This window comes from Panthera tigris, chromosome B3, assembly GCF_018350195.1.
Source record: "Panthera tigris isolate Pti1 chromosome B3, P.tigris_Pti1_mat1.1, whole genome shotgun sequence".
Taxonomy (NCBI): domain Eukaryota; kingdom Metazoa; phylum Chordata; class Mammalia; order Carnivora; family Felidae; genus Panthera; species Panthera tigris.
In genome coordinates this window covers 76,973,286-76,983,449 of record NC_056665.1, presented here as the reverse complement: position 1 = coordinate 76,983,449, position 10,164 = coordinate 76,973,286, and the positions used below count along the sequence as shown (strand labels likewise).

Here is a 10,164-nt window from a genome sequence, read left to right as displayed (position 1 = left end):
GCATATGTGAGAAGCTCAATCAACTCCAAACAGATTAAACTCAAAGCTATCCATACCCAAATATACCCACTATCAGAAATAGCGAAGGCCAAGTGATAACGGGATGATTCAAAGTGTTGAAGGAAGCTGTTGACCAAGAATTTCCACACTCAACTCCTGGACACAAAGTTTTTGTATATTATTGAAATTAAACTGACACTACTCTAAACTAGATTTTTTTAAAAATTTTTAAAAATGTTTATTCATTTTTGAGAGCAAAGCACAAGCAGGGGTGGGGCAGAGGGAGAGGGAGACACAGAATCCGAAGCAGGCTCCAGGCTCTGAGCTGTAAGCACAGAGCCCCACGTGGGGCTCGAACTCACTAATTGCGAGATCAAGACCTGAACTGAAGTCAGATGCCTAAGTGACTTGAGCTACCCAGGCACCCCTAAACCAGATTGTTTTAAGTTGTTACTTTATAATCCCCAGGGCAGCCATTTTAAAAGAAAAAGATGTACCATGTAAAGAATAACCAAAAGGGAGCTGAAGTGGCTATATTAATCTCAGATCCAATAGACTTTAAGACAAAAATTGTTACTAGAGAAAATGAAAACATTTTCCAATGGAAAAAAGGTCAAGTCATCAGGAAGATATAACAATTATAAGCATTTATGCATGTAGTAAAAGAGCCCTCAAAATGCATAAATCAAAAACTGACATACATAAAGGGATAAAAAGATAATTCAACAATAATAATTGGAAACTTCAATATCCCACTTTGAATAACAGATAGAAAGCTAGGCAGAGTGACAAGGAAATAGAAGACTCAAACAACATTATAAACCAAGCAGATCTAAGAGACATCTATAAAACACTCAACCCAACAACAGAGAAAAACATTCTTCTCAAATGCATATAGAATATTCTCTAACACAGACCATATATCAGGCCATAAAACAAAACTCAATAAATGTAAAATGGTATAACTGATACAAAGTTAAAATACTAGAAATCATGAAGAAATGTGTTCTGTTACCACAATAAAATGAAATTAGAAATGGAAGAAGCAAATTAGAGTATTTCATAAATATGTGGAAACTAAACAATGCATTCTTAAGTTTCTAACGGGCTAAGGAAGAAATTAAAATGGAAATTAGTAACTACTTTGAGATGTATGAAGATAAATACACAATATGCCAAAACTTAAGGAATGCGGTTAAAACTATACATGGAAAAAATATATTTATGGATACCTATGAATATAAAAGAAAGATTTCTAATCACCTTATTCTTCCACATTAAGAAACTAGTAAAAAGAGCAAAGTAATCTCAAACCAAGGTCAAAAAGGAAATAATAGAAATGAGAGTGGAAATAAATTAAATAAAGAATAGGAAAAAATAGAGAAAATTGACAGAATAAAAACGTGGTTCGCTAATCTTCCATTAGACTGAACAGAAACAGGTGTTGAGAAGGATGTGGAAGAACTGCAATCCACATACTTTACTAGAAACACAAAATGGTGCAATGACTTTGCAAAACTCTTTGGCATTTCCTCAAAATTGTTGTAAATAGAGGTATTGTATAACCCAGCAATTCCACTACTAGATATATAGCCAAAATACAGGAGAATAAAAACATACACATGACTATTTATAGTGGCATTAATCATAATGGTCAAAAAATGAAAACAAATCAAAGTCCATCAACCAATGAATGGATAAACAAAATGTGATATATCCATTCAATGTAATAGTCATCCAAAGGAATAATATAATGATACATACTACAATATAGATGAACCTTGAAAACATCCTAAAATAAGCCAATCACAAATGACCACATTTGTATAATTAAATATATATGAAATTTTCACAATAGGCAAATCCATAGAGACAGAAAATAGATTAGTGGTCAGAGGCGTGGGGAGAGAGAGAAAGAGAAAGTGCATGCAAATAATGGGTTTTCTTTTGGGGTGATTAAAAGGTCCTAAAATTAGACAGTGGTGAGAATTACAAAACACTGTGAATATACTAAAAATCTAATGAGTTGTACATTTTACAAAGGTGGATTTTATGCTATGAGAATTGTACTTAAAATAATTAAGGAAGATGAGAGTGAGGCAGGTACAGTCTTCTTATATTTGAGGTTAGATCTTTATATGATTGCTTCAGTCTCCATAACAGCCTTTCATTTCCTGATCATGCATAGCCAACAAATTCCATATTAATAACAAAGTAAAGGCACTTTTTTGACATGTCTGAAGAATGTGTTGTTGAAATAAATTAACATAAGTTAACAATGTATAAGCCAAAAGCAACTTTTGAATAAGACATACTGCTAAAGAACTTAATTACATCGAGGTGCCAGATGAAGCTGCCACCTCCCTAGTTCAAGCCAACAAGGAGAAAAGGAAGCCAAAAATAAGAAGGGAAGAATGGAAACACTTACCTGAATGATCCAGTTTTGGTTGGTGACTTAAGACAGTTCCAAAGAACTCTCATATCTTCCTAGCATCGGGGCTTCTAAGTGAAGAAGGAGGAATTCTGGATATGAGACAAGAAGTTATGCTTTGTTAAGCATAAAGGTAACCTCCAAAGCAAGAATGAATACAGAACAAATGAGAAAAGAGATCCAAAAGTTAAATAAAGGTTTTTCTAAACTTTTTTCATTTGCAATTGTTTTTTCATACAGTCCACACAACTGTAGTGATTGCTTTCTCTGTCATGTAATTTAAAATGAATTTCAGACCACTATCATATAGGATTATATGTGTGTAAATAAAATATCTAACTTATTGCTTCTCAATCAAGTGAATCAGAATAACCCATGAAAATATTGTAACATTTGGATTCCCATAACTGTGTCCCAAATTCATGGAATCAGAATATCAAGGGTTGATGACTAGTTGATGATACTGATGATGGCGATGGTGATGATGAAATACTTGGAGTATGACTTTTGGGATCAATCAGGTTTGCGAATCACCAGGTATCATTACGAAACAAACACACACATACAGTACGTATAATCATGCAATCTGAAATCTGGAATGTGTAAATTAAGGATATATAGAGGGGAAGTACTTTCCATAAAGATATATGGCCAGTTAGCAGCAGTGTTGCATGAGAACCTAGGTTGGTTAAAAACAGTCTTCTATAGGCTGAGCTTATTGTTTCCCTTTACTTCAATTCCCACAGATAGGCGATGAAATTTAAGACTTAATGTTATGTAGCATGGTACAGTTTCTTGCATTAACTTTAAAATCACTTTAAAACCACTGGCCAATAAAACATTTCACTCTTGTAAATGATAAATATCAGGAACAGCTGGAAAATAAATTATTCTTAAATTTCCATGTATATTTATGAATTTGGAAGACCATTTCATCAGAGGTGAAAACACGAAACAGTAAATGATGCTTGCCTCTGGGGAGTGGGAAGGTGAAGTAGATGTGTAGAGTAGGAGGGATGCTTATTTACATTGTAAATGTGTTATAATCAGATCTTCACATTTTTAAATAATAAAAGGAAATAAAATTATTTGCAGAATAAAAGGAAAGAAAATTAACTTATCCAAGAAAAGTTATTAGTTTTTCTATTGCTGTGTAACAAATTAGCACAAACATAGCAACTTAAAAAAAACATGCATTTTTTTATCTCAAAATTTCTGTGGTTCTGGGAACCAGATATATCTTAACTGAATCATTTAAAAGAATGTAATTAATGCAATGTCCAAGACTGATTTCTCATCTAAAAGACAGACTAACTAGGAAAGAGTCCACTTCTAGTCTCACTCACATTGATGGAAGAATTCCTTTCCTTGTGATTGTACGCTGAGGTCCCCAACTTCTTGCTGCCTATTGTCTGGAAGCTACCTTCAGCTCCTAAAGGCCTTCCTCAGTTCCTTACCATATGAGTATTTACTTCTTCAAAGCTGGCAACGGAGTCTTACATTACACAATCGTGGGAGTGACATCTTATTACCTTTACCATCTTCTATTGATCAGAAGAAAGTCACAGGATGAGCAAGGACTTGGTTTTTGTAGATCTTGCTGATATAACAGATTATATTTTGAAAGGAAACAGGTATTTACTGAGACTCTTTTTGCGTCAGGCACTCTATTAAGGATTGTAAGATTCTGTATATATTTCTTATGGCATTCATATAAAATACTGATACTACCAGTTATACTCTGGGATGAGAACTTAGAGTCACTTTTCTTACGTGATGCAAGTAGCAAGTGTTAGAGCATGAATTTCAACAAAAGTCTTCCCTTAATCAGAGCTCTTCTATTTCTATTCTACTACATTACTGTGTTAGAAGACAGGGCTAAAAACAGGGTTTTTTTTTTGCTCCCCAGTTTGCATAAGGTAGTACATGTTAAATGGGCAGAAGTGAAAAGAAGGGGACATGGAAAAAATTAACAGAAGCATGACTAAATCAACTTACATAAGATTTCACAAGTGAATTCAGTTTATATTATTTGTAATTATTGAAGGCAAATACACAACATTGAAACTTAAAAAGACAGTACTTAGATATAAGCCTTGTGGATTATATAGTTTAATATCCAAGGGCACATAATCAAGCTTGTTTTTTGTTTGTTTTTTTTTTGTTTGTTTGTTTGTTTTAAGGAACAGGTAAAGAATTTAAAGCTTTCTCCAAATAGACTTTCCTTTGACAGTTAAATAGTAATAAAATCCGCTTAGAAGTTTCGATTTTCTCTTGTAATTGGCAACAGTAATTTCTACATTTTGGATTAATTACTAAGAATTTTCATTTCCCATAGGTGGCAGCATAAACTTCAATACAATATACATTACTAGCAATGTTAGTTCAGATCTTCTTTTCTCATAATGGCAAACTACTATTTTGAGGGTTTTCTGATTCCACTGAGTCCATCTTTTGAATCTATTTAAAATGTTTTAAGTAGAGAATAATTTTTTTTAAATTTTTTTTAACATTTATTTATTTTTGAGACAGAGAGAGACAGAGCATGAACAGTGGAGGGTCAGAGAGAGGGAGACACAGAATCTGAAACAGGCTCCAGGCTCTGAGCTGTCAGCACAGAGCCCGATGCGGGGCTCGAACTCACTGACCGCGAGATCATGACCTGAGCCGAAGTTGGCCGCTTAACCGACTGAGCCACCCAGGCGCCCCTAAGTAGAGAATAATTTATTTTGTTAGAAGTACAAGTATAATGTAAGTAAAAGTAAATGTACAAGTATAATTTTGCATCATTTTTTGAGACAGCCTTATCATTCCATAATGAATAAATGAAAAAAGAACTAAGATTAAAAGCCAAAATCAATAGTTTTAATTGATATAGTTGGGTAGTTAACATGCCACTTTCAGAGTTGACAACATAAGATGATTTTATAATGATCAATGAATTCTTGTCATGCACTGAACTCTCCTTTTTGCAGTATGTACAAGTATGTAGGTGTATAATCTTATATGCAATCATGTCTGACTGGATCAGCTCTCTCAAACTCTCTATTTTAAGTTTGTTTATTTCTTTGGATTCCCAAAGCAGTTAGAAAAGGGTTCACATTTGTGTTTTAAGGAATGTCAAAATATTCAATCAACTGGTATTTTTCCATACCTTTTGAATTGGTTGAAAATTTTTCACTCTCCAAAGTACAATATTTAAATTCTACTTAATGAAGTTATATACAAAACAAAATAAACAAACAAAAATAAATAAAAATTCAGTTGTAGTTAATCTTAGGTTAACGTTCACCTGGAAATGTCTTGATTTAAGTGCATTTGTTTCCTTTTTCATGTTTCGATAGATCTCCTTTATTTGTTTTTTGTATAAATTAGCTCTTGAGAATCCACTGTATTCCAGAGAAATCTCATACTTCACAGAAAGCTGACTGGATTTTAGTACAGGATATTTTAACACATTTGTCTACCTTTAGGTGTTTTGCTTTATGTTTCAAAGGTATGACAGCAGTTCAACACTCAAATATCTGCCTTTTATAACTTATCTCCTAAGATATGTTCCAAAACAATGAGGTATATTGTTGACAAAGAATTAAATGTAATAATCAAGCAATCAACCAAGGGTATCTGCAGCACTATATAGAAAGACAAATTAAGAAGACTACCATGGTATCCAGAAGCCATCTGTTAACCAATGTCAAATTGATGATAAAGAAAATTGAGTTCCCTTGGCAGTTGGTTTTTCTCCAGCTGTATACAGCTATAAAAGAGCCATCAAAGACAAATCTGCATTTGTTGTTAATTCAGAAATGCAGTAGATAGGCACTGAGAAACCTCCAGTGACAACTTTTTATTCTGAAAGTTGATGCTAAGATTCCTGGGAAAGTTACACATTGGGCCTTGGATAGGCATTTAAGACCATCTTGACAGGGCAAAATGATGATCAGTACAATTTTCATATGCATGTATGTGCACGCAAATACAGTAAAAATCTGCTCAGACCATGAAATAATGAGATAATCACTTCTAAAGTAATCAACAATGCAAAGGTTAGTTGAAAACTTATACATTTCCCCCAACATTTATTATTGCAATATTCCAATGTGAGTCTCACTTTAAGAAAAGCCTATGATGAAGCAGTACTAGAAAATAATCATAAATTTGGACGGCCTTTAGAAGTAAGACCTGAAAAAGACTAATGTCAAAGACTTAACAAAGGGTCCTCAAGAATCATTATAATACCAACACTCAAAGGAAACTTTAAAAAGTTAACATAATGCCTTGAAAAAGGTTGGGATCTGGAGTCAGGCAAAAGTGATGTTTCAAATTCATACTTCATTTCTTACTAGTTATATGACCTTGGGCATATTACTTAATCTGTAGTGGTGTGTGTATAAAAATGAGACTGATAATAACCGTGCATGGATGTTGAAAGGATAAAATGAATTAATGGATGTCAAAACTTATTTCTGTCAAATAAAACGTTAAATGTCTTATCAATGGATTATTGAAATAATAATAATTGCTAAGGACTTTAAGCTTATTGTAGAGAGGTCACCAGGCTGAGGATCAGGAAATCTAGCTTGTTCTACCAGCTTTCACCCTGTACAAATCATTTAAGTTCTCTGGACCTCAGTTTACTCTTTGCTAAATTGAGGTTGGGATGGGGATAGAATTAAAATGACTATATTAATTCTAAAATCCACTTATTCCAAGGATTTGCGTTAGATTACAAAAAATAAAAGAAAAATATAAAATCACATATTTGCAGAAGAACAATGTTGAAACCGTCGCAATCCGTTAGATGTGCTGTGTTTATTGCTAATTTCTTAAAATAAAAATTTAACAGTGGAAAAAGTCAGCTTTTATAGCCCACTTAAGGTTTATGTTTTTATTAGAATGTGTTTTTTTAATATATGAAACTTATTGTCAGATTGGTTTCCATACATCACCCAGTGCTCATCCCAACAGGTGCCCTCCTCAATATCCATCACCCACCCTCCCCTCCCTCCCACCCCCCATCAGCCCTCAGTTTGTTCTCCGTTTTAAAGAGTCTCTTATGCTTTGGCTCTCTCCTACTCTAACCTCTTTTTTTTCCTTCCCCTCCTCCATGGGTTCCTGTTAAGTTTCTCAGGATCCACATAAGAGTGAACACATATGGTATGTGTCTTTCTCTGTATGGTTTATTTCACTTAGCATCACACTCTCCAGTTCCACCCACGTTGCTACAAAGGGCCATATTTCATTCTTTCTCATTGCCACATAGTACTCCATTGTGTATATAAACCACAATTTCTTTATCCATTCATCAGTTGATGGACATTTAGGCTCTTTCCATAATTTGGCTATTGTTGAGAGTGCTGCTATAAACATTGGGGTACAAGTGCCCCTATGCATCAACACTCCTGTATCCCTTGGGTAAATTCCTAGCAGTGCTATTGCTGGGTCATAGGGTAGGTCTATTTTTAATTTTTTGAGGAACCTCCACACTGTTTTCCAGAGAAGCTGCACCAGTTTGCATTCCCACCAACAGTGCAAGAGGGTTCCTGTTTCTCCACATCCCCTCCAGCACCTATAGTCTCCTGTTTTGTTCATTTTGGCCACTCTGACTGGCATGAGATGATATCTGAGTGTGGTTTTGATTTGTATTTCCCTGATAAGGAAGGACGTTGAGCATCTTTTCATGTGCCTGTTGGCCATCTGGATGTCTTCTTTAGAGAAGTGTCTATTCATGTTTTCTGCCCATTTCTTCACTGGGTTATTTGTTTCTCGGGTGTGGAGTTTGGTGAGCTCTTTATAGATTTTGGATACTGGCCCTTTGTCCGATATGTCATTTGCAAATATCTTTTCCCATTCCGTTGGTTGCCTTTTAGTTTTGTTGGTTGTTTCCTTTGCTGTGCAGAAGCTTTTTATCTTCATGAGGTTCTAATAGTTCATTTTTGCTTTTAATTCCCTTGCCTTTGGGGATGCGTCAAGTAAGAAATTGCTATGGCTGAGGTCAGAGAGGTCTTTTCCTGTTTTCTCCTCTAGGGTTTTGATGGTTTCCTGTCTCACATTCAGGTCCTTTATCCATTTTGAGTTTATTTTTGTGAATGGTGTGAGAAAGCGGTCTAGTTTCAACCTTCTGCATGTTGCTGCCCAGTTCTACTAGCACCATTTGTTAAAGAGACTGTCTTTTTTCCATTGGATATTCTTTCCTGCTTTGTCAAAGATTAGTTGGCCATATGTTTGTGGGTCTAGTTCTGGGGTTTCTATTCTATTCCATTGGTCTATGTGTCTGTTTTTGTGCCAATACCATACTGTCTTGATGATTACAACCTTGTAGTAGAGGCTAAAGTCTGGGATTGTGATGCCTCCTGCTTTGGTCTTCTTCAAAATTACTTCGGCTATTCGGGCCTTTTGGGTTCCCTATGAATTTTAGGATTGCTTGTTCTAGCTTCGAGAAGAATGCTGGTGCAATTTTGATTGGGATTGCAGTGAATGTGTAGATAGCTTTGGGTAGTATTGACATTTTGACAATATTTATTCTTCCAACCCATGAGCACGGAATGTTTTTCCATTTCTTTATATTTTCTTCAATTTTCTTCATAAGGTTTCTATAGTTTTCAGCATACAGATCTTTTACATCTTTGGTGAGATTTATTCCTAGGTATTTTATGCTTCTTGGTGCAATTGTGAATGGGATCAATTTCTTTATTTGTCTTTCTGTTGCTTCATTATTAGTGTATAAGAATGCAACTGATTTCTGTACACTGATTTTGTATCTTGCAACTTTGTTGAATTCATGTATCAGTTCTAGCAGACTTTTGGTGGAGTCTATTGGATTTTCCATGTATAATATCATGTCATCTGCAAAAAGCGAAAGCTTAACTTCATCTTTGCCAATATTGATGCCTTTGATTTCCTTTTGTTGTCTGATTGCTGATACTAGAATTTCCAACACTATGTTAAACAACAGCGGTGAGAGTGGACATCCCTGTCATGTTCCTGACCTCAGGGAAAAAGCTCTCAGGTTTTCCCCATTGAGGATGATGTTAGCTGTGGGCTTTTCATAAATGGCTTTTATGATCTTTAAGTATGTTCCTTCTATCCCGACTTTCTCGAGGGTTTTTATTAAGAAAAGATGCTGAATTTTGTCAAATGCTTTTTCTGCATCGATTGACAGGATCATATGGTTCTTCTCTTTTCTTTTATTAATGTGATGTATCATATTGATTGATTTGCGAATGTTGAACCAGCCCTGCATCCCAAGAATGAATCCCACTTGATCATGGTGAATAATTCTTTTTATATGCTGTTAAATTCGATTTGCTAATATCTTACTGAGAATTTTTGCATCCATATTCATCAGGGATATTGGCCTCTAGTTCTCTTTTTTTACTGGGTCTCTGTCTGGTTCAGGAATCAAAGTAATACTGGCTTCATAGAATGAGTCTGGAAGTTTTCCTTCCCTTTCTATTTTTTGGAGTAGCTTCAGAAGGATAGGTATTATCGCTGCTTTAAACGTCTGGTAGAACTCTCCTGGGAAGCCATCTGGTCCTGGACTCTTATTTGTTGGGAGATTTTTGATAACTGATTCCATTTCTTCGCTGGTTATGGGTCTGTTCAAGTTTTCTATTTCCTCCTGATTGAGTTTTGGAAGTGTGTGGGTGTTTAGGAACTTGTCCATTTCTTCCAGGTTGTCCAATTTGTTGGCATATAATTTTTCATAGTATTCCCTGATAATTGCTTGTATT

At 34.8% G+C, this 10,164-nt stretch overlaps 1 long non-coding RNA gene across 1 annotated transcript in view; it reads right to left on the bottom strand.

The window, feature by feature from the left end:
* Positions 1 to 2,449: 2,449 nt before the first annotated feature.
* The window catches only part of LOC122239570, a 71,272-nt gene continuing 63,557 nt past the window's right edge, over positions 2,450 to 10,164 (bottom strand). The window contains exon 3 of the long non-coding RNA XR_006218772.1: positions 2,450 to 2,523. This is a non-coding gene — a long non-coding RNA (uncharacterized LOC122239570). The remainder of the gene's footprint in view (positions 2,524 to 10,164) is intronic.